The sequence below is a fragment of the Acinonyx jubatus genome, chromosome D3 (genome assembly GCF_027475565.1).
Source record: "Acinonyx jubatus isolate Ajub_Pintada_27869175 chromosome D3, VMU_Ajub_asm_v1.0, whole genome shotgun sequence".
Lineage (NCBI taxonomy): Eukaryota > Metazoa > Chordata > Mammalia > Carnivora > Felidae > Acinonyx > Acinonyx jubatus.
In genome coordinates this window covers 41,217,896-41,243,289 of record NC_069392.1, presented here as the reverse complement: position 1 = coordinate 41,243,289, position 25,394 = coordinate 41,217,896, and the positions used below count along the sequence as shown (strand labels likewise).

At 35.9% G+C, this 25,394-nt stretch overlaps 1 pseudogene; it reads right to left on the bottom strand.

Annotated features, from left to right (window-relative positions):
- Window positions 1-22,967: 22,967 nt before the first annotated feature.
- Window positions 22,968-23,092, bottom strand: LOC113602405 (uncharacterized; annotated as a pseudogene).
- Window positions 23,093-25,394: the final 2,302 nt, after the last annotated feature.

Sequence of the window (25,394 nt, the reverse complement as noted above, 5' to 3'; positions counted from 1 at the left end):
AATTTTTTAAAAGTTATCTTTATAGGTGGTATAGTGTATTCTATTACCAGGAAGGTACCTCTCTTTTGGAATGTTAGTAACCATTGGTGTCTGATATCTGGGTCCATTAATTCACTGGGGATTAGTTTTACTTTTTTTTTTTTTTAATGTATACTTATTTTGAGAGAGAGAGAGAGAGAGGGAGAGAGAAAGTAGTTGCAATAGGGGGCGGGGCAGAGAGAGAGGGAGAGAGAGAATCCCAAGCAGGCTCCACACTGTCAGCACAGAGCCCATTGCAGGGCTTTATCTCAAGAATTCGCAAAAAACATGAGATCATGAAATCAAGAGTTGGACCCTCAACAGACTGAGCCACCCAGGTGCCCCTCACTGGAGACTAAAATGATGACATTTTAATTCCATCACTTTAGCTCTATTTATTAGGTAGAATACTTCTATAAATAGATGTTTCCCTTCATTTACTATTTTGTTGTAACGTGGTATAGCTATTATAAGAAAGCTATGTTTCATTCTTTCAAGATAATTGATAATTGGGCTCTGTCATTTTTCCAAAGTTAATCAGTTTTTTCTTTAAATTTGATTATGGACTCACAGACTTATATATATTTGCTATTTCAATCTGTTGCAAGTAATATCCTTATTGGAGCATAAATTATCTCACTTATTTTGTGAGAACTTCTGCAATTTGCCTCTCAAGTCATTTTGACATTACCTTAGTGACCTTTGGTAGATTTCTTCCTACCTTATATGAAAGGTGGTTTTAAGCACATTTTCTATGTCCCTTTTCTGTTGTGTATCTCACTGATTTTTGTGCTTACTAATATTCTTTCCTTTGTTTAGATTACATTTGCTTATCTTTTTTCTAATTTCTAAGAGTAAAAGCATAGATCATTGGATAGAGAAAATTCTTATTTATTTTTATTTTTTATTTTAAAAATTTTTTTAGAGAGAGAGAATACGTGAACTGGAGAGAGGGGCAGAAGGAGAGAGATTATCTTAAGCAGGCTCCATGCTCAGCAAGGAAGCCAATGTGGAGCTTGTTCCCACGACCCTGGGATCATGACCTGAGTGGAAATCAAGAGTCAAATACTCAACAACCTGAGCTACCCAGGCACCCCTAGAAAAAAAAAAATTAAATATGAGCATTAATGCTGTAAATTTTCTCTAAGCAATGCTTTAGCTAGAATAAATTTTGATATATTGTGTCCTTATTTTTACTCAATTTACATGCAGTAAAATTTATTACTTTTGATGAATAGCTCTGTGACACTTGACATTGTAAACAGTTATGCAATCACTACCCCATAACAGAGTTAAAATAGTTCTTTCATTCAAAAAATTCTCCAAGCTTTTTATTTTACAAATCCTTCTAATATCTCCATTGCCTCTCAATAATTTATCTTATAATTGTACACTTGCAAGAATGTCAAATAATTGGAATCCTACAGTATGTGCCTTTTTGAATCCGGCTTCTTTCACATGCCAGAATGCCTTTTAGGTTCACTCGTATTGTCATGTTGGTCAGTTGGTCATTCCTTTTTATGGCTGAACAGTATGACATAATATGAATGTATCACAGTTTGTTAATCCCTTCTCTAGATGAGGGACACTTGAGATTTTCTCCTTAAGCTTTGGCTATTCTAAATGTTCATGAGTAGTGTTTCATATTTTGATTATACTTGGGCAAATACCTGGGTGTAACGTTGTTGGGTCATATGGTCAGTATAGTCTTTGTAGGCAATTGACAAACTTTTGTCAACATGATTATATAATAAAAGAGTTCCAGTGGCTCTGAATCCTGAACCCACTTCATATCATACTGATTATTTTTTAAACCATTCTAATAGATGCATAATGATATCTATGATTTTAATTCGCATTTCTTTAGTGACTAGTGATGTTGGACATATTATCATGCACTGATTTGCTGAAACATCTGTTGAAATTTTGTCCATTTTTTGATGGTTTGTTTTTTTATTATTGAGTTTTAAGAATTTTTTGTTAATATATTTAGAATACAAGTCCTTTATCAGATATGTTATTTGAAATTTTTCTGCCAGTATGCAACCTCCTTTTTCATTTTATTAACAGTGCCATTTGAAGGGTAGATATTTTAAAGGCTGATGAAATTTATTTATGAACTTTTCTTTAATGGATCATGCTTTTGATGTCATGTCTATGAAATAGTTGCCTTAACCAAAGTCATAGGGATTTTCTTCTATGTTTTCTTTGAAAAATGTTGTGGTTTTAGGTTTTGCATTTGTGTTGCATACATTTCCTTAACAATGGTAGTCAGGGAAAGAGGAATTTAAATTGAAGTTATTATAAAGTAATACATGCTTTGTAGAAAGATTGAATTCTACAGTATATATTACAGAGAGTGAAATCACCTTCAAATCCTTCAATCTAGAAAAATTACTGTTTATAATATAAACAGCTTTTTAATTTTTTCAATAGTTGTGAAGTTTGTTGAAGACAAAAATCATATCAAAACATAATACTGTCCTATAGCTTGCTTGTATTCCTGCTTAACAATATATTTATCTTGGATAGTTTGTCATTTCAGTACAAGTAATTTATTTTGTTTTTAAATGGCAACATAACAATATCTAGTAAACAGTTCTCATGTTGATGGACTCTGAGGTTCTTTTTTGTTTTTTCTGTTACAAACTATTGTAATATCTTGGTCTACTATGTGACTATATCTCTAGGATAAATTTCTCAAAGAGGAATTGCTGGACTATGTAGCTATGCAGAGAAATATTCAAATTTCCCAATTATTTCTTAAACTATATTTTAAAGCTGTTTCTTTTCCATTGAAGACCCAATTAAGGTTCACAACTGAATTTAATTTTTATGCCTCTTTTGTCTGTTTCTTTTGATTATGTTGGATATTTATAGACCCCATGTCAGTTGACTCATAGAAGCCTACTATTGGTGACCTTACATTTGTCCACTTGGGTTAAAATGATGTTTGCTGAACGTTTCAATTGCAGGAATATATTTTTCCCCTTGGTAATCAATAATCTATGCTATGATACCTTGCCACTATGATAACCTATTTCCTAATATTCTATTACCCAGAGATTTAGCACCCATTGATGACCCTTGCCTAACACAGATATTACGTTGAAGAGTAGTAGTTTTCTAATTCTGTCTTCCTACACTTGTTAGCATCCTTCTTCCTTTTTTCTCCTTTCTCCTTTAAAAAAGTATCACTATAGACATACAAATTATTTTATACAATTAAATATATACACATATATGTGTGTATTATGTGTGTGTGTGTGTGTGTGTGTGTGTGTGTGTACGTGCGTGTGCGTGTGTATAACCTTTGTATTTATTCGTTTTGGTTGCTGGTATCTCTTGCAAGCTGCCTCCTGTGTCCTTTTGGCATGATCCCATTACATTAATCACTGAGCAGTCTTTGGAACCACAAGGTGTCCCAGGCTCTCCTACTTTTTTTTGCATCACATCTGGAACCAGTTGTTTTTCCAAGGATCACTAGAGTTTTCAGTGAATAATGAAATCTAGAAAACAGTCTCTGGAAGTGATGTTTTTATTGTTAATGAAGTGACATTTCTTTTAGTCCCTTTAATGGATAGAGTTTTAGGAAATATATATCTTGTAAAATATCATGATTTTATACAGATATTTCTAAGTCAAATGTAATCTTACAGTGTTTCCTTACCACTGTTTTTAAAGTTTTATGTTTGAATCTCCTCTTATTTATAGTGAACATTTTTTACTGTAATGACACTCATATTTGCATATTACCTTTAGCCTACTTTATATACATTCACACATAGACAATAATTTTAGAATTATGCTGCTAATATTTCCACCAGTAAGAAACTTACCAAATGAACTTTAAGACCTCTTTGGATTTATTTATTTCCTTAGAATATTACATTAAGTCTTCTATTCAATAGTTATTTTAAAAATTATTTTCATAGTCAATGTTATCAATTTGCTTTGGAGTTAGGTTCATTTATTTCTCTCCATATGTAATTTAGGGTGTATTCTTTCCCACTTTTAATTTAATTTTATTTTTGAATGTGTAAAATATGATAAAATATTGCTATGGTTCAAAACTTAGGCTGTATAAAGGGGTGGTATACTTTTTACCATTTTTATCCCTGAATTTATCTTTTTCACCAGTTTAATGGCTTTTATTTCCGATCCTTCCTTTCTTTGCTCCTTTTTTTGTTTTTTATTAATTTGTTTGGGGTTTTTTTTTCTTTGCACCAAAGGTGTACACTTACACACTTGTTATCACCTTTTTGCTTAATGATATATCCTGGTAATCACTCATCTCGGTTTTATAAAGACCTCTTTCATTCTTTTTTAGAGCTGCAAAGAATCCCATCATGCGTACCTGCCTTAGTTTATTCAACCAATTTCCTATGAGTACTTGTGGGTTATATATAAATTTTACAAATCATGTCTCCATGAACACTGAAGATGCCTACTTTTAATTCTCCAACAAGTTTGAATATTTTACACTTCCATAAAAGATAAAGGGGATATTCAAGCATGGATGAGCCCCAGCCTTCAGGGATCTATTAAGTTGACCGTGTGACAGGGTGCAAGATGCAACACTCTTAACACTTACAAAAGCAGGAGGCTTTATCATTTGGACAAGAATGGGTGAGTGAGGACAGTGGCACTCCTTACGAGCTCCCTTCCCACTAAGGCAACATGAAGAACAGACTACTCTCCAGCAGTGACATTCTGGCCATTGCATATGTTTTTGGCAAAACCATACAATTTTAGGGTTGTGAGAAGCAACACCCTTACTCTTAACAGACTTTTCTTAAAAGTCCAATTTGTTTCTGGTTATGTCAGCTTCCTGGGGCGTGCAGTTATGCTACCTCAAAGGGATTGAGTTGTCACTGCCCATCCTGCTCACCAGGATAGGGAGAAAGCTTTCCTGAGATAACAGGACAAATGACATATGTCACTGTAACTGCCCCATGTTGCCAATGAAGATAAGTACTTTCTCTTTCCTTGAAAAGAAGCAAATATTTACTCTCCTAGTTATTGTAAAGATATTTCACTTTATGCTGTCCCAGTACAGTTTTATTTGATGGTACAGCCTGATGTGCTCCACCCAGAGGAAGGAAATAATGAACATATCCTTCTTTTCTTAAATATACATGCAACTAACTCTGCTAGAAATGACTTACACATATGCCAGTTTGTTTTCCGTAATGAGGCACCAATATCTACTTTGCTAAGTACTCAGCCCTGAAGTACTACTGGGGATTTGTAAGACAATTCCAAAATGTGGACTGTAAAATAAAAATGAAAAATCTGTTTAATATATCTAGACCAATAATCTGTGTATTACTTTTGAAGACCCTAAAATGTGAGCATTGAAAACAGATATTAAATTGTTTAAAAAATTTTAATGACTTTATTTTCCTCAGTGGAGATTCACAATTTGGTGTAGTATATATTGTAGCAAGATAAAACATTTACAAAAAAAGTGATTGAAACAAGTTTCTCTTATCCCTTTCCAGTTTGCCTTTGAACTCCTAGTTAAGGCCATATGTTAACATAATCTACCACCACTTATCAACAACATACTCAGAAATGCCTCATTTTAATTAAAAGTCTCTTACCCATCTAAGAGGACTTGTTAGTACAATATCTTTTACTTTATGTCAACTGCCTGTTCCGACTACAGATTAATTACAGATAAAATGATTTGGGGGATTAGTAAGAGGACCCTTTTTCATCTTTATTAATATTGTTCTTTCTTTTTCATGTGTGTGAACAGCAAGTACACTGGCTATAAAGTAGTAATATTAGGTACTATTCCTTAGGTGTTATCTTTTAGTATTCCTATGAAATCTTACTACTTGTGAGAGTAGATGACATTTTGCTGTAAGGTAAGCAAATGAAAGCAACAAGAGAAAGGGTCTTCTGTATGGATTGATTATTCCAAAACATACACAAATAAAACCCATTCTGACAACCAGTTAAAGCATGAAATATGCCAATGGTGTTTTTTTGTTTTCTTTTGTTTTTGTTTTGTTTTTTGTTTGTTTTTCAGAAACTGGATTATAAGCAATTTAGGAGAGATATTACAGCAAAGTACGAATGAGTAAAGAAAGCTGATGAATTTTTAATAAGTACTTTCCCTTGATCTATGGAACCCTTGGCAAAATAAACCTGAGGGCAAGGTATGGTTGGCTTCTATTCCTCAGTTTCTAAAATTCTTTCCTCATACCATCATGTTTATCAGGACTCTTTGGCACGTGGATCAAAAGAAACAAATCTGGAAAGAGACTCAGTGAAAAGACCAAGTAAGAATTGTATCCCTTAGGACTTCTTGCTATGTTTTATATTATACTGAATCCTGAATTAGGGTCATGGATAAATGTATGTTTTCACATACATGATTAATACATTAATTGCTATGTGTATGGATGCTATATACATGTCTTAGCATTGGGATTCCAGAAATTCCATTTAATGGAACCAGTTACCATCCCACCAACTTTGTTGTGACAGTAAAGAAGAAAACAACCTTCAGTATTACTTAATAGTAGAAAACAAGAGGGTTAGCACAACCACTTAAAAATCTTCCCTAACATTTCTATAGTTTGCTAGATGAACATTGCATTAGGATGGAACTTTTTAAATTAATAGGTTATGTATCCTTAATGTTTTTAAGCCTTCTCGAAAAGAAGGAAAAAAATGTTTTGGTTTCGTATCTTGACCCTTGAGAGATTCCAAGAATAACCATTATTCTTAAGGCTGGATGACTAAGGGCAAATCCTAGTAGATGAAACAGCCTCATCCTTATAAGTCTCTGAAATTTTTATATTCCTGTAGCTATTCTCATCATTTTGCAAATGCTTTTAGTTTGTCTAATTTTGAGAAGTGACTTCAGAATTATATCTCTGGAATTTTTGCACTGTATTCTGTTTAATTGTACTTATCTTGCTCTCTCAAAGTCAGCTTCATGAAAGGCAAGGACTCACAGAAATATGCAGAAAGATCCAAGTTAATGAGAAACAATGTGACACTATCTTCATTTCACCATATATTCAATAATCATTATTAATCTTTTTTTTTTCATGTACTCAAGAGCTGTCTTTTTTGGTTATGTAAGAGGTTACATACCATAGAAATATAAAAATGCTCTGAGCTTCACCCATGTGTTGTTATATCTGCTATCTATCTCAAATACTTTAAAGTGATAAGAAATTTGTTCAAGGCATAAGCAGGAGTTATTGTACAAAGATTTTTCTCCCTAAAGTTTAATTGTTATTCAAATAAAGTCATAATGTGATTTCAGGATTTATTGGTTAGTTTGAAAACAATAGAGAATGTCTGTGGCCAGTTTTTTTTTTTTTTCAGAGTCAAGGCAACTTTATTACCCACAACAATAGCAATAGCCTGAATGTCATCACTTTCTTTTCTTCTTCTTTTTTTTAAAATTTACATCCAAATTAGTTAGCATATAGTGCAACAATGATTTCAGGAGTAGATTTCTTAGTGCCCCTTACCCATTTAGCCCACCCCCCCTTCCATACCCCCTCCAGTAACCCTCTGTTTGTTCTCCATATTTGAGTCTCTTCTGTTTTGTCCCCCTCCCTGTTTTTATATTATTTTTGCTTCCCTTCACTTGTGTTCATCTGTTTTGGCTCTTAAAGTCCTCATATGAGTGAAGTCATATGATACTTTCTTTCTCTGACTAATTTCACTTAGCATAATACCCTCTAGTTCCATTATGGTAAGATTTCATTCTTTTTGATTGCCAAGTAATACTCCATTGTATGTATATATACCACATCTTCTTTATCCATTCATCCATTGATGGACATTTGGTCTCTTTCCATACTTGGCTATTGTTGATAGTCTTGCTATAAACATTGGGGTGCATGTGCCCCTTCAAAACAGAATACCTTTATCCCTTGGATAAATACCTAGTAGTGCAACTGCTGGATGATAGGGTAGTTCTATTTTTAATTTTTTGAGGAACCTCCATTCTGTTTTCCAGAGTGGCTGCACCAGCTTGCATTCTCACCAGCAATGCAAAAGAGATCCTCTTTCTCTGCATCCTTGCCAACGTCTGTTGTTGCCTGAGTTGTTAATGTTAGCCCTTCTGACAGATGTAAGGTGATATATCATTGTGGTTTTGATTTGTATTTCCCTGATAGAGTGGTGTCGAGCATTTTTTCATGTGTCGGTTGGCCATCTGGATGTCTTCTTTGGAGAAGTGTCTATACATATCTTTTGCCCATTTCTTCACTGGATTATCCCCACTCTGTTGGTTGCCTTTTAGTTTTGCTGATTGTTTCCTTCGCTGTGCAGAAGATTTTTATTTTGATGAGGTCCCAATAGTTGATTTTTGTTTTTGTTTCCCTTGCCTCTGGAGACGTGTTGAGTAAGAAGTTGCTGCGGCCAAGATCAAAGAGGTTTTTGCCTGCTTTTTCCTCGAGGATTTGATGGCTTCCTGTCTTACATTTAAGTCTTTCATCCACTTTATTTTTGTGTATGGTGTAAGAAAGTGGTCCAGGTTCATTCTTCTGCATGTCGCTGTCCAGTTTTCCCAGCACCACTTGCTGACGACACCGTCTTTATTTCATTGGATATTCTTTCCTGCTTTGTCAAAGATCAGTTGGCTATACATTTGTGGGTCCATTTCTGGGTTCTCTATTCTGTTCCATTGATCTGGGTGTCTGTTCTTGTGCCAGTACCATACTGTCTTGATGATTACAGCTTTGTAGTATAGCTTGAAGTCCGGGATTGTGATGCCTTCTGCTTTGGGGTTTTTTTTTTTTTTTCAAGATTGTTTTCGCTATTCAGGGTCTTTTTAGGTTCCATACAAATTTTAGGATTATTTGTTCTAGCTCTGTGAAGAGTGCTGGTGTTATTTTGACAGGGATTGCATTGAATAGGTAGATTGCATTGAATAGGTAGATTGCATTGGGCAGTATCAACATATAACAATATTTTTTCTTCCTATCCAGGATCATGGAATATTTTTCCATTTTTTGGTGTCTTCTTCAATTTCTTTCATAAGGTTTCTATAGTTTTCAGTGTATAGATTTTTCACCTCTTTGGTTAGATTTATTCCTAGCTATTTTATGGTTTTTGCTGCAACTGTAAATGGGATCGATTCCTTGATTTCTCTTTTTGTGACTTTATTGTTGGTGTATAGGAAGGAAACTGATTTCTGTGCATTGATTTTCTATCATGCAACTTTGTTGAATTCATGAATCAGTTCTAGCAGTTTTTTGGTGGAATCTTTTGGGTTTTCCATATACAGTATCATTTCATCTGCAAAGAATGAAAATTTGACCCCCCTGGCCAATTTGGATGCCCTTTATTTCTTTGTGTTGTCTGATTGCAGAGGCTAAGACTTCCAATATTATGTTGAATAACAGTGGCGAGAGTGGACATCCCTGTCTTCTTCCTGACCTCAGGGGAAAGTTCTCAGTTTTTCCCCATTGAGGATGATATTAGTGTTGGGTCTTTCATATATGGCTTTTATGATCTTGAGGTATGCTCCTTCTATCCCTACTTTATTGAGGGTCTTTGTCAAGAAAGGATGCTGTATTTTTTCAAATGCTTTCTCTGCATCCATTGAGAGGATCATATGGTTCTTGTCCTTTCTTTTATTGATGTGGTGAATCACATTGATCATTTTGTGGATATTGAACCAGCCCTTCGTCCCAGGTATAAATCCCACTTGGTTGTGGTGAATAACTTTTTTATTTTTATTCATTTTTATTTTATTTTATTTTATTTTATTTTATTTATTTTATTTTTTAATTAAATTTTTTTTTCAATATATGAAATTTATTGTCAAATTGGTTTCCATACAACACCCAGTGCTCATCCCAAAAGGTGCCCTCCTCAATACTCATCACCCACCCTCCCCTCCCTCCCACCCCCCATCAACCCTCCGTTTGTTCTCAGTTTTTAAGAGTCTCTTATGTTTTGGCTCTCTCCCCCTCTAACTTCTTTTTTTTTTTTTCCTTCCCATCCCCCATGGGTTTCTGTTAAGTTTCTCAGGATTCACATAAGAGTGAAAACATATGGTATCTGTCTTTCTCTGTATGCCTTATTTCACTTAGCATCACATTCTCCAGTTCCATCCACGTTGCTACAAAGGGCCATATTTCATTCTTTCTCATTGCCACGTAGTACTCCATTGTGTATATAAACCACAATTTCTTTATCCATTCATCAGTTGATGGACATTTAAGCTCTTTCCATAATTTGGCTATTGTTGAGAGTGCTGCTATAAACATTGGGGTACAAGTGCCCCTTTGCATCAGCACTCCTGTATCCCTTGGGTAAATTCCTAGCAGTGCCATTGCCGGGTCATAGGGTAGATCTATTTTTAATTTTTTGAGGAACCTCCACACTGTTTTCCAGAGTGGCTGCACCAATTTGCATTCCCACCAACAGTGCAAGAGGGTTACTGTTTCTCCACACCGTCTCCAGCATCTGTAGTCTCCTGATTTGTTCATTTTGGCCACTCTGTCTGGCGTGAGGTGATATCTCAGTGTGGTTGATTTGTATTTCCTTGATGAGGAGCGACGTTGAGCATCTTTTTCATGTGCCTATTGGCTATCCGGATGTCTTCTTTAGAGAAGTGTCTATTCATGTTTTCTGCCCATTTCTTCACTGGGTTATTTGTTTTTTGGGTGTGGAGTTTGGTGAGCTCTTTATAGATTTTGGATACTGGCCCTTTGTCCGATATGTTATTTGCAAATATATTTTCCCATTCCATTGGTTGCCTTTTAGTTGGTTGTTTTCTTTTGCTGTGGCAGAAGCTTTTTATCTTCATAAGGTCCCAGTAATTCATTTTTGCTTTTAATTCCCTTGCCTTTGGTGATGCGTCAAGTAAGAGATTGCTACGGCTGAGGTCAGAGAGGTCTTTTCCTGCTTTCTCCTCTAGGGTTTGGATGGTTTCCTGTCTCACATTCAGGTCCTTTATCCATTTTGAGTTTATTTTTGTGAATGGTGTGAGAAAGTGGTCTAGTTTCAACCTTCTGCATGTTGCTGTCCAGTTCTCCCAGCACCATTTGTTAAAGAGACTGTCTTTTTTCCATTGGATGTTCTTTGCTGCTTTGTCAAAGATTAGTTAGCCATACATTTGTGGGTCTAGTTCTGGGGTTTCTATTATATTCCATTGGTCTATGTGTCTGTTTTTGTGCCAATATCATGCTGTCTTCATGATGACAGCTTTGTAGTAGAGGCTAACGTCTGGGATTGTGATGCGCCTCCTGCTTTGGTCTTCTTCTTCAAAATTACTTTGGCTATTCGGGGCCTTTTGTGGTTCCATATGAATTTTAGAATTGCTTGTTCTAGTTTTGAGAAGAATGCTGGTGCAATTTTCATTGGGATTGCATTGAATGTGTAGATAGCTTTGGGTAGTATTGACATTTTGACAATATTTATTCTTCCAATCTACAAGCAGGGAATGTTTTTCCATTCCTTTATATCTTCTTCAATTTCCTTCATAAGCTTTCTATAGTTTTCAGCATACAGATTTTTTAAATCTTTGGTTAGATTTATACCTAAGTATTTTATGCTTCTTGGTGCAATTGTGAATGGGATCAGTTTCTTCATTTGTCTTTATATTGCTTCATTGTTAGTGTATAAGAATGCAACTGATTTCTGTACATTGATTTTGTATCCTGCAACTTTGCTGAATTCATGTATCAGTTCTAGCAGACTTCTGGTGGAGTCGATCAGGTTGTCCATGTATAATATCATGTCATCTGCAAAAAGTGAAACTTCATCTTTGCCAATTTTGATGCCTTTGATTTCCTTTTGTTGTCTGATTTCTGATGCTAGAACTTCCAACACTATGTTAAACAACAGCGGTGAGAGTGGACATCCCTGTCGTGTTCCTGATCTCAGGGAAAAAGCTCTTAGTTTTTCCACATTGAGGATGATGTTAGCTGTGGGCTTTTCATAAATGGCTTTTATGATGTTTAATTATGTCCCTTCTATCCCGACTTCTCAAGGGTTTTTATTAAGAAAGGGTGCTGAATTTTGTCAAATGCCTTTTCTGCATCGATTGACAGGATCATATGGTTCTTTTCTTTTATTAATGTGATGTATCATGTTGATTGATTTGCGAATGTTGAACCAGCCCTGCATCCCAGGAATGAATCCCACTTGATCATGGTGAATAATTTTTTTTATATACTGTTGAATTCAATTTGCTAGTATCTTATTGAGAATTTTTGCATCCATATTCATTAGGGATATTGTCCTGTAGTTCTCTTTTTTTACTGGGTCTCTGTCTGGTTTAGGAATCAAAGTAATACTGGCTTCATAGAATGAGTCTGGAAGTTTTCCTTCCCTTTCTATTTTTTTGGATCGGCTTGAGAAAGATAGGTATTATCTTTGCTTTAAATGTCTGGTAGAATTCCCCAGGGAAGCCATCTGGTCCTGGACTCTTATTTGTTGGGAGATTTTTGATGATTGATTCATTTCTTCGCTGGTTATGGGTCTGTTTAAGCTTCCTATTTCCTCCTGATTGAGTTTTGGAAGCGTGTGGGTGTTTAGGAATTTGTCCATTTCTTCCAGGTTGTCCAGTTTGTTGGCATATAGTTTTTCATAGTATACCCTGATAATTGCTTGTATCTCTGAGGGATTGGTTGTAATAATTCCATTTTCATTCATGATTTTATCTATTTGGGTCATCTCCCTTTTCTTTGTGAGAAGCCTGGCTAGAGGTTTATCAATTTTGTTTATTTTTTCAAAAAACCATGTCTTGATTTCATTGATCTGCTCTACAGTTTTTTTAGATTCTATATTGTTCATTTCTGCTCTGATCTTTATTATTTCTCTTCTTCTGCTGGGTTTAGGCTGTCTTTGCTGTTCTGCTTCTGTTTCCTTTAGGTGTGCTGTTAGATTTTGTATTTGGGATTTTTCTGTTTTCTTGAGATAGGCCTGGATTGCAATGTATTTTCCTCTTAGGACTGCCTTCGCTACATCCCAAAGCATTTGGATTGTTGTATTTTCATTTTCATTTATTTCCATAAATTTTTTAATTTCTTCTCTAACTGCCTGGTTGACCCATTCATTCTTTAGTAGGGTGTTCTTTAACCTCCATGCTTTTGAAGGTTTTCCAGACTTTTTCCTGTGGTTGATTTCAAGCTTCATAGGATTGTGGTCTGAAAGTATGCATGGTATGATTTCAATTCTTGTCTACTTATGAAGGGCTGTTTTGTGACCCAGTATGTGATCTATCTTGGAGGATGTTCCATGTGCACTCGAGAAGAAAGTATATTCTGTTGCTTTGGGATGCAGAGTTCTAAATATATCTGTCAAGTCCATCTGATCCAATGTATCATTCAGGGCCCTTGTTTCTTTATTGACCGTGTGTCTAGATGATCTATCTACCTACCTGTGTGTATGTAAGTGGAGTGTTAAAGTCCCCTACAATTACCACATTCTTATCAATAAGTTTGCTTATGTTTGTGAGTAATTGTTTTATATATTTGGGGGCTTCTGTATTCTGCGCATAGACATTTATAATTGTTAGCTCTTCCTGATGGATAGACCCTGTAATTATTATATATTGCCCTTCTTCATCTCTTGTTACAGCCTTTAATTTAAAGTCTACTTTGTGTGATATAAGTATGGCTACTCCAGCTTTCTTTTGACTTCCAGTGGCATGATAAATCTCCATCCCCTCAGTCTCAATTTGAAGGTGTCCTCAGGTCTAAAATGAGTCTCTTGTAGACAGCAAATAGATGGGTTGTTTTTTTTATCCATTCTGATACCTATGTCTTTTGGTTGGCGCATTTAGTCCATTTACATTCAGTGTTATAGAAAGATATGGTTTAGCGTCATTGTGATGTCTGTATGTTTTTTATGCTTGTAGCGATTTCTCTGGTACTTTGTCTCATAGGATCCCCCTTAGGATCTCTTGTAGGCCTGGTTTAGTGGTGACGAATTCCTTCAGTTTTTGTTTGTTTGGGAAGACTTTTATCTCTCCTTCTATTCTAAATGACAGACGTTGGATAAAGGATTCTTGGCTGCATTTTTTTTTTCTGTTCATCACATTGAAGATCTCGTGCCAATCCTTTCTGGCCTGCCAAGTTTCAGAAGAGAGATCAGTCATGAGTCTTATGGGTCTCCCTTTATATATTAGGGCACATTTATCCCTCACTGCTTTCAGAATTTTCTCTTTATCCTTGTATTTTGCCAGTTTCACTATATGTCGTGCAGAAGATCGATTCAAGTTACGTCTGAAGGGAGTTCTCTGTGCCTCTTGGATTTCAGTGCATTTTTCCTTCCCCAGTTCAGGTAAGTTCTCAGCTATTATTTCTTCAAGTACATCTTCACCACATTTCCCTCTCTCTTCCTCCTCTGGAATACTAATTATGCGTATATTATTTGTCTTTAGTGTATCACTTAGTTCTCTAATTTTCCCCTCATACTCCTGGATTTTTTTATCTTTCTTTTTCTCAGCTTCCTCTTTTTCCATAATTTTATCTTCTAGTTCACCTATTCTCTCCTCTGCCTCTTCAATCCAAGCCGTGGTCATTTCCATTTTATTTTGCAACTCGTTTATAGAATTTTTTTAGCTCCTGCTGACTATTCCTTAGTCCCTTGATCTCTGTAGCAATAGATTCTCTGCTGTCCTCTATACTGTTTTTAAGCCCAGTGATTAATTTTATGACTATTATTCTAAATTCACTTTCTGTTATATTGTTTAAATCCTTTTTGATCAGTTCGTTAGCTGTTGTTATTTCCTGGAGATTCTTTTGAGGGGAATTCTTCCATTTGGTCATTTTGGATAGTCCCTGGGGTGGTGCGGACCTGCAGGGCACTTCCCCTGTGCTGTCTTGAATAACTGGAGTTGGTGGGCGGGCTGCAATCAGACCTGATGTCTGCCCCCAGCCCACTGGGGCCACAGTCAGACTGGTGTATACCTTCTCTTCCCCTCTCCTAGGGGCAGGATTCACTGTGGGGTGGTGTGGCCCGTCTGGGCTACTTGCACACTGCCAGGCTTGAGGTGCTGGGGATCTGGCATATTAGCTGGGGTGGATAGGCAAGGTGCACGGGGCGGGAGGGGCAGGCTTAGCTCACTTCTCCTTCAGTGATCTGCTTCGGGAGGGGCCTTGTGGCAGTGGGAGGGAGTCAGACCCGCTGCCGGAGGGATGGATCCGCAGAAGCACACCATTGAGTGTTTGCGTGGTGCAAGCAAGTTCTTTGGCAGGAACTGGTTCCTTTTGGGATTTTGGCTGGGGGATGGGCGAGGGAGATGGTGCTGGTGAGTGCCTTTGTTCTCCGCCAAACTGAGCTCTGTAATCCTGGGGCTCAGCAACTCTCCCTCCCATTGTCCTCTAGCCTTCCCGCTCTGCGAGAAGAGCTGTTAACTTATAACCTTCCAGGTGTTAAGTCCTGCTCGCTGTCGGAACACACTCCATCCGGCCCCTCCGCTTTTGCCAGCCAGACTCAGGGGCTCTGCTTGGCTGGCGGGCCGCTCCTCTGCCCTGGCTCCCTCCCGCCAGTCCGTGTAGCGCTTACTGCCTCGCTGCCCTTCTTACCCTCTTCTGTGGGCCTCTAGTCTGTGCTTGGCTCCGGAGACTCTGTTCTGCTAGTCTTCTGGTGGTCTTCTGGGTTATTTAGGCAGGTGTAGGTGGAATCTAAGTGATCAACAGGATGCGCGGTCAGCCCAGCATCCTCCTACGCCGCCATATTCCTTCTGATCCTGGTCGTGAATAATTTTTTTAATGTATTGCTGGATCCAGTTGGCTAAAATCTTGTTGAGGATTTTTGCATCCATGTTCATGAGGGAAATTGGTCTATAGTTCTCCTTTTTAGTGGGGTCTCTGTCTGGTTGTGGAATCAAGGTAATGCTGGCTTCATAGAAAGAGTTTGGAAGTTTTCCTTCCATTTCTATCTTTGGGAACAGCTAAAAGAGAATAGGTGTTACTGTTCCTTAAATGTTTGGTAGAATTCTCTCGGAAAGCCATCTGGCCCTGGACTTTTGTTTTTTGGGAGCTTTTTGATTGCTAATTCGATTTCTTTACTGGTTTTGGATCTGTTCAAATTTCTATTTTTCCTGTTTCAGTTTTTGTAATGTGTATCTTTCTATGAATTTGTCCATTTCTTCCAGATTGCCCATTTTATTGGCATATAATTACTCATAATATTCTCTTATTATTGTTTTTATTTCTGCTTTGTTGGTTGTGATCTCTCCTCTTTCATTCTTGATTTCATTTATTTGAGTTCTTTTCTTTTTCTTTGTGATCAAACTGGCTAGTGGTTTATTAATTTTGTTCTTTCAAAGAACCAGCTTCTGGTTTCATTGATGTGTTCTACTGTTTTTTTTTTTTGTTGTTGTTGTTGTTGTTTTGTTTTGTTTTGTTTTTTGGTTTCGATTGCATTAATTTCTGCTCTAATCTGTATTATTTCCTGCCTTGTGCTGGTTTTGGTTTTTATTTGCTGTTCTTTTTCCAGCTCTTTAAGGTGTAAGATTAGGTTGTGTATCTAAGATCTTTCTTCCTTCTTTAGGAAGGCCTGGATTGCTATATACTTTCCTCTTATGACCGTCTTTGCTGCATCCCAGCGGTTTTGGGTTGTGGTGTTATCATTTTCATTGACTTCCATATACTTTTTAATTTCTTCTTTAACTTCTTGGTTAGCCCATTCATTCTTTAGTAGGATGTTCTTCAGTCTCCAAGTATTGGTTACATTTCCAAATTTTTTCTTGTGGTTGATTTCAAGTTTAATATTGTTGTGGTCTGAAAAAATGCATAGTATGATCTTGAACTTTTTGTATTTGTTGAGGGCTGATTTGTGTCCCAGTATGTGGTCTATTCTGGAGAACATTCCATGTGCGCTGGAGAAGAATATATATTCTGCTGCTTTAGGGTGAAATGTTCTGAATATATCTGTTAATTCCATCTGGTCCAGTGTGTCATTCAAAGCCCTTGTTTTGTTGTTGATTTTTTGTTTGGAAAATCTGTCCACTGCTGTAAGTGGGGTTGAAGTCCCCTACTCTTAAGGTATTAGTATCAATGAGTTTTTTTTTTATTTTTGTGATTAATTGATTTATATATTTGGGTGCTTTCACATTTGGAGCATAAATGTTTATATTTGTTAGGTCTTCTTGGTGGATAGACCCCTTAATTGTGATATAATGCCCTTCTGCATCTCTTGATACAGTCTTTATTTTAAAATCTAGACTGTCTGATATAAGTATGGCCACTCTGGCTTTCTTTTGTTGACCATTAGCATGATAGATGGTTCTCCATCCCCTCACTTTCAATCTAAAGGTGTGTTTAAGTCTACAGTGGGTCTCTTGTAAACAGTATATAGACGAATCTTGTTTTCTTATCTATTCTGTTACCCTATGTCTTTCAGTTGGAGCATTTAGTCCACTGACGTTTAGAGTGAGTACTGAAATATATGAATTTATTGCCATTATGTTGCTTGTAGAGTTGGAGAGTCTGGTTGTGTTCTCTGGTCCTTTCTAGTATTTGTTGATTTGGTCTTTCCTTCCTTCCTTCCTTCCTTCCTTCCTTCCTTCCTTCCTTCCTTCCTTCCTTCCTTCCTTCTTTCTTTCATCCTTTCTCCCCTCAGAGAGTCTCCCTTAAAATTTCTTGCAGGGCTCATTTAGTGGTCATGAACTTCTTTAATTTTTGTTTGTCTGGGAAACTTTTAATTTCTCCTTCTTTTTGAATGACAGCCATGGTGGATAAAGAATTAGTGGCTGCATATTTTTCTGATCATCACATTGAATATATCCTGTGTAGCCAGTTTTAACTAAAGCACATTTATTGAAAGAATACCCAGGGAGCACAGAATTTGTGGGATACCAGAAGACAAGTCTGAATAGGCATGAAGAAGCAAAGTCTGAAAGAAACCAGTGATCATTTTGAGTACATTATATTATAAACTTCCTCATAATAATGTCACCTTTCAAAGAGTAGGAAAAACATCTCAGCAACAGAAATATATACAATGACCATAACTGACCATAAATTAGATTATATTAAGGATTTAAAAAATCAGTATGAAAAACACAAAACTCTGAATAAAAAAGTATGTAAGGAAATGAGCAGACAATGCACAGAGGAAGAAACCTAAATGTCTACTGTGTGTATATGTGTGTGTGTGTGTGTGTGTGTGTGTGTGTGTGTGTGTCTGTGTGTGTGTATAAAAATGGAAGTGTACCACTTACATGCTGCTGTTGGTAGTATAGACTTGTTAAACAACTTTGTATAGTGACTTGGAAGTATCTGGTAATGCTGAAGAAACTTTCTACCTCTAGATATGAACTTTTCAGAAGGTCTTATACATGTTTATGTGGAGACATGTATAAGAATGCTTATGGTGGCTTTTTACGTAAAGGCAATAATATCAAAAAGCATAAATGCCCATAAACAGGACAAACAATAAATTATTTTTTGTATGTTCATATAAAGGGAGATTTTCAAAGAGAGAAAATTAAACTAGAGTTACTATGGATAAATTTTCAAAATATTAGTTGTAGAACAGTGTGTGGCATTTGAGCTGTGGACAAAAGCCAAAGCGTGTTTCTTCTTTCTCTCAGGAAAACCTTTAAAGCCTTTGGACTAATTAAATCAGGCCCACCCAATTATCCAGGATAATTTCCTCCTCTCCTCCTTGCTTAGAGTCAACTGATTAGAGACTCCAAATACATCTGCAAAATCCAATCTCAGCATATCCAGACAGGGATTCCATTGAGTCACTGGAAACTATGTCCTAGCCAAGTTGACATCTCAGGAAAGTCATTACAATGAGATTAATAAAATACTTAAAGCTTTTATGAATAAGAATGGGAAACTAGATTTTTCTACATTATCACTGGGCAGTTTGGGGACATGTTGGATTGGGAGTGGGTACCTGATATTGGTAGCATCTAGTGAACATTCAGAAAATAATTATTGAATGAAGGAATTAATATGTTTGGGTGAGCAGCCCCTCGGGGAAAAGGGAAAAAGCAGCCCCTTGTGGGGTACCTTTGTGAAGTTATTGCTGGGGAGAACATAGTTAAAAGAACTATGTCAGGTTTAAGTATTCTTTTCTTCAGGCTTCAGTCATGCTGTGTCAAGAACAAGGCTTTCACACTGTCTCCAAAACATTTTCCTTTTCATATTTTCATAAAGAAAACATTTTTCCTTTTCATTCCTTTGCATAAGGGAAAAGTCTCTCCATCCATTTTCTGTGTCATACCAGTATTTTGTTAGATGTTAATAGGTATTCTGTAAAAACAGGTTCTAAAGTAAAACAAATTTGACAAAACAAACAAACAAACAAAAATGCAAACACACCAGGATAAGTCAGGTAACAACCAGTAAATCTTATAGTTTAAAACAACTAAGGTTTATTTATCACTCACAAGTGTTCCTTGTGGGTCAGATGCAGCCTCTGGTCTGTGTCACTGTTTTTACTTTGAAAGCAATTGGGCAGAGAAGCCCCTTGGAACAGTGGGATACTTTCATGTTGCTGTCACTGAGGTAGAAAAGGGCCTAGGCAGCACCCTTTGGCTCTTAATGCCTGTGTCTAGAAGTGACACATATCATTTTTGGTCACATTTCATTAGTCAAATCAAGTTCATGGCCCAGCCTGATCTGAAGAGAACAGAGACAATGATATCTCCTGCAGAAAGGTAGACATAATACAGTCCACCACAGAGCTTCACAGAACCTAGAAAGTGCTAAAATGCACGATAAATAACAATGAACACTGAATCTCCTGACAATCTGTTGAAAACAGTATTAACCAATTTGTTAGACTACAGACAGAACCTTTTCCTATTATTGAGAGGGCTGTGTAGTATAGGTAGTTCAATGCATGGACTCTGATGTCACGCTGCGTCAGTTCAGATTTCACACGTGATTAACTAGAGGACTTGGGTAAAGTTCTTAGCTTTCTTCACCTTCAGTTCCCTCAGTAACATTTCTTATCTGATGGGTGTTAGGGTGTTAAATGCACATAATCACTTATTCACTTCCTGGCAGATTATGAACCAATAAAACTCAGCTAACATTTTATGGGGTTCTGAGGAACACTGAAAAACAATGTTCTGGAGTTTTGTGTCATTAGTTCATGAAATAGAAGCTTTTATTCCACTGGTTTAAATATCAAAAGTTCTGTGTGTGGTAGTAGATAAGGGTCACATGATCAAGGCTATTGAAGAAATCAGAATGAGCAAGACAAGGGGGTTGGTATAGGGCAGGAAATGAGGGTAGTAGGGCAGCCAGAAAGACTGACCTGTTCCATTATAGCTTGGAGAGCCAGCAAAATGGAGTCTTTTGAAACTTTCCTTAAAACACTCAATAAATTCCAGGCAGTACAGATAGGGTTATAATAGAATAATAATTGATTATTCTTCATCATCAGAGTGCTGAAAATTTAAAGGGGCAACATGATAGTTGCCTAATGACCAGTACACATATTGATTGAATGCTCTGGAATCACATTTTACAGTCGGCCAGTTGTGTCAAGCACCACTAGCTATATCATAGGAGTATTTGTTTTTTTCTAATGATTTTTATGGTCTTTTCATGTTTGAAAATAATAGCTGAAAGCTTAGATAAAAGCACATAGATAGCCAAACTTACTTTTTGAAATATACTTGGGAATATTGTTAATTTCTCTTATTTAATTTAATCAACAGTTTAAAAATTTTAAATTATGTATAAAGATGTAAATGTATGTGACTGACTAGGAGTTGTCTTCAAGAATGTTGCTACACAGAATTATAGATTCCTATAATTATTATGAGTTGAAGACATTTTTATAATGGAATAAATGAATAATTTGAACTTATTTAGAATTTAAGATATTGCTTATTTTTATGGTAAGGTTGATTAAAATTTTATAATACTCTTATATAATTTCCAAATAAACAAAACATTCTTTCCACCCATTCCCTCAAAATAGGAGACCTAGAAAACTAAAATGATTTCTCACAAAAAAATACATATGCTTTTATTTAATGTCCATCAGTAAATTTCTCATGGAATTTAAATTTCTGAACCAAGAGATTAACCTTTATTGAATTGAATAAAATTGAGTAATTTATGTAACAATGGATTCTCCATTGTTCCTGATTAACAAATATGTATACCTGTTGTACTCTCAGTTTAAAAGTTTGAGCTTCCTGAGGAACCTACATGGCTCAGTCAGTTGAACATCTGACTCTTGATTTCAGCTCAGGGTGTGGTCCCAGAATCGTGGGATTGCCCCCCAGGTGAGGTTTGAGCTGAGCGTGGAACCTGTCTGAGATTTTCTCTCTCTCCGCCCCTCTCTCCAACTCATGCTCGCTCTCTCTCTCTCTCTCTCTCTCTCAATTAAAAAAAATGTTTGAGATTCTTTTGAGATTGGGGAACTCAAAAATTCTCAGCAAAAAAGAATTAGAACAGGTGTCCTATTCTTTATCCATAAAATCAAGATAAAACTTAATCATGCTAAAGAAGGGATACCTCAGGTGATCTGGCTCTCTGACAGTCTTTAGCATCAATTGAAGACAAAATAATTACATAATTTTTTATGGAAATATGCAGTCTTCTGTTATGGTTTCCATTCTCAAAAAATTAGTAGATATTATTGTGCCAGATACACACATGGAAGAAATTCAGATGCCTGAATGTATATTAAACAAAATAATGCTGCACTGTTTATCTCTCAGATGAAATAAACTTAAAAAGAATAATCATTTTGAGGTCTTAGGGGTCAACTTTCATTCAAATATGTTATTTTGTTTTATTTTTTTACAGAAGTTGTGACTATGTATATACACACATATATGCATATATTTCTTACATGTATACACTATACATATTTTCTATTATATACATATATATGAATTTTCTAACATTCCAAATTTATGAAGAAGGCATTTACTCAGTTATCTCATACCCAATGTTCATGATAAGCATTTTGAATTGGAGAAGACTCCGAGGGCTCTGTAATTCCTACATCACAGCAGGCACCGGTTAAGAAATATAAGCTATAATTTTTGACTTTGTGTTGAGTTTGAAACTCATTTTGAAACTTTCCTTTCTTTTTCTTCTTCTTCTTCTCCTCCTTCTTCTTTTTTGGAACTACTACTTTTTCCAGGTGTACATTGAACCTTTTGAACTTGATCTATGTCAAATACTTGGTCCTTTTTCCTCCTTTGTTTCCCAGCTAAGCAGAGGGTTGGTAAATGTTTCAACCCTGTGGGTGGATGAATTGACTAAATCATCACTGGAAACTTTTGGCATGTAATTACCATGGCATACATAATGCATTCTGAAAGTATATTATCAAATTTATCCATATTTTAAAAATGATTCTGATCAACACTGAATGATAAATTTACATGTTGAATACCGTAATTATGATCAGGCAACATTTCTTTTTTTGGTGGTGCAATCCATTAACACATCCCAATACAAAAAAAGCTCTCATGAAAGAGCCTATGTTCAACCTATTGTCTATATAACACCCTTTAATGCTTCACTTTGTAACTATTGGTATATGTATTTCACACATCTTTTATGAGCATGTGGGGGGCAAGACTGAGATTGTACACATCCTTACGCTTTTTAATGTTCATTTTTAAAAAATTTAAAGTCATTAAATTTTTACTTAAGGAATTTTACATGTGATTCCTTCCACTGCCAATCTCTGTAGTTCCTCCAAAGTCAGAATTGTAATCTTCAAAATAGCCCTTTTAAAAAGAAGTTTTATTCAATCCACAGTTGTCACTGTCAAGACAGAGTTCTTTCAGTTAGACTTCTTTGACCTCCACTTGAATATGAACATTCTTCAGAAATTACCCACCTGTAATCTTTGGGATCCAATTTCTTTAATGTAGGACCCTAAAAGTCAAATTCTAGAAAGCAAATTGATTGATATTTTGTCAAATGATCTCAAATTATTATTCTTTAGTTGTTTCTAATATTAAAAAGTCTTCTTACTTCCACCTACTCCATGAGCCTAGCAGAAAACATTATAGGTCTCATTGTCACCGCTGCCAGTGATAGAAGCATAACTTGTGTCTCAATGTAGCTATATTAACAATTTCTGGACACCATGAACAACAGTGTCCATTTCCATCTAGAATGAGGCTTAGAATGTTTCTTAATAGCTCACACCATATCTTGAACTATAAAGGAGCTTGAAAAACATTTGTCAATGAATGAAAGGAGAGAAAATGATAATTTATTATTGGACTTATTCTAAATGTTTGAATATGTTGAAAAATTGTATTTGGTTTTAAATTTTTAAAAAGGACAAAATGAAGTTAATGCAAATTCCTGCTCAAATAAAAATATTTTACTCCTCATGTAAAGCCCAGATAACTTAAATAACTAATATGCCTGTAGGAAACAAATAGAAAGTAAAATATTCAGATTAAATATTTACTTTTGAAATTGAATAATGAATTTATGTATTTAAGTTAAATTTTGATTTTGTATGTCTCATTTTTTCTCATTACCAAATAATTTTTAAAAGACAAAGTTGAGGATTAATAGGGTTTGCGGATTTGGTGATAGATTCTGGGCTTGAAACCAAAGCACTGCTCAAAGTGGGCTGTCCAAAGACATTGGCCTTCTCTGCTTGCTCATTTCTTAGGATTGAATCTCAAAAATGAGGAGTTAAAATGCAAGTATATTGTCTTGGGGTGGTAATGGATGTTAACAATGAGCATAATTAAAGATGTTTACTAAGTATATTATCATACTTTTACAAGGCAAATATGAACAAAGAATGTACTTCTTTGTACAAAGAGGATCTTCTATGAGGACATTAATTATAATGGAAACTTAATCCTAAGGGAAGTATCTTTTAATTTTTTTTTTAATTTTCAGAATATTTTGAGAATTTGAGGAAAGGTGTTGCACTCTGATCCATAAAAATAAGGAATATAAAAAATACATTTTGCAAGTCAATTTTAGGGAGTTCTTGGACTCCCCAAAACTCTTCAATTGGTCTGCTAAAGACACTTTTCCTATTCGACACACCTAGTACTGAGAAGATGGATTAGACCACATATATGCTTCTGGTCTAAGTACTGAAATAATTCTTAGTTCCCTTGATCAAGGCCTAGCTTGTACTCTTTTCATCCTGTCTCACCAGTACAGTATGAGATGAGGCAAAGAGAATCAGAGCCAATGGTAAAAACAGACCTCTTTCCACAATCTAGAGCTGAACTGACCTATGGATCCCTTGTAGGTTTTCCTGAAGTGGTAGCAGTAATAGGGAGAGATGGAGGAGGACAGATTACTATGAGTTGCATAAGAGCGAATTAGTCCAAAGAAGCAGGATATAAAACAAAAGAAATACAAAAGATTACCTGAAAATGGACATGTGGCATGGCTGCCACATTTTTTAACTTCTGTTACTAACTAAAAACTTTTTGATGTTACCACCTTGACCCTGACCCATATCAATGCTATATTTGTTTTTCAGTATGGATTATAGAAAGTGGGAGCAGACTTTTTTGGTAGATGTTTTGATTATTAGTGCTTTAAGGGATGCCTGATTTTACGGATTTTTGCAGGAAAGACTGGTTGAGTTGGAGGAAAACAAAAGGGGAAGAGAGGGAGGATCTAGTCAATGTTCTAAACTCCAGTGTGCAAATAGGTCATATTCATAAAACTTTCTCTGAGAAATTCTAAGTTAGTATTTCTGGAGGGGGAGCTAGGAATTTGTTCTTTCAATCATTAATCCTTTGTAATTTAATTCTAAGAAGATTTTGATATATGAACAATATTTTGAGAAACACTGGTGTAATGTCCAGGAAGAGTAGGTCTGTCAGAAGTAACCAGGTGTGCATTTGTGGTGACTGTGTGTGTGTGTGTGTGTGTGTGTGTGTGCGCGCGCGCGTGTGTTTATGGGGGAGGTGGTTGGGCTTGTTCTAAATGTGAAATGGCAATCAGAAGGCAGTATTCATTTAGGCAACATTTGTTTACCTGCTGTGCACTTGTCCTTACCCTCATGGGGACTAAATTTTAATGTCAGAAGGAGTCAGACTGTAAACAATACACTTAATAAGTTATATAGTGTGTCAGAAGGAGAAAAATACTATGGGAAAAAAATAAATAGATCAAGTAAGGGAATCAGAACTGCCTGAGGGATAAGTTCTAATTTTAAACTGGTAGGCCAGGGATAAGCCTCATTGAGAAGATGATATATTTTTGCAAAGACACGGTCTTTGAAGAAGGTGAAGAAAATGACCATGAAAATACTTGAGGAAAGAGCATTCCAGAAAGGTCTCACTTGGGTCATCAACAAAAGATTAGTTGGTATGGGACTGGAGCAATAAAATGAGAGGGAAAGTAAAGAATTAACTGGGGTCAGGTAATATACAGCCTTCTAGACCATTGCAAAGACCTTGGTGTTTACTCAGCAAAATTGAGTCATTAGAG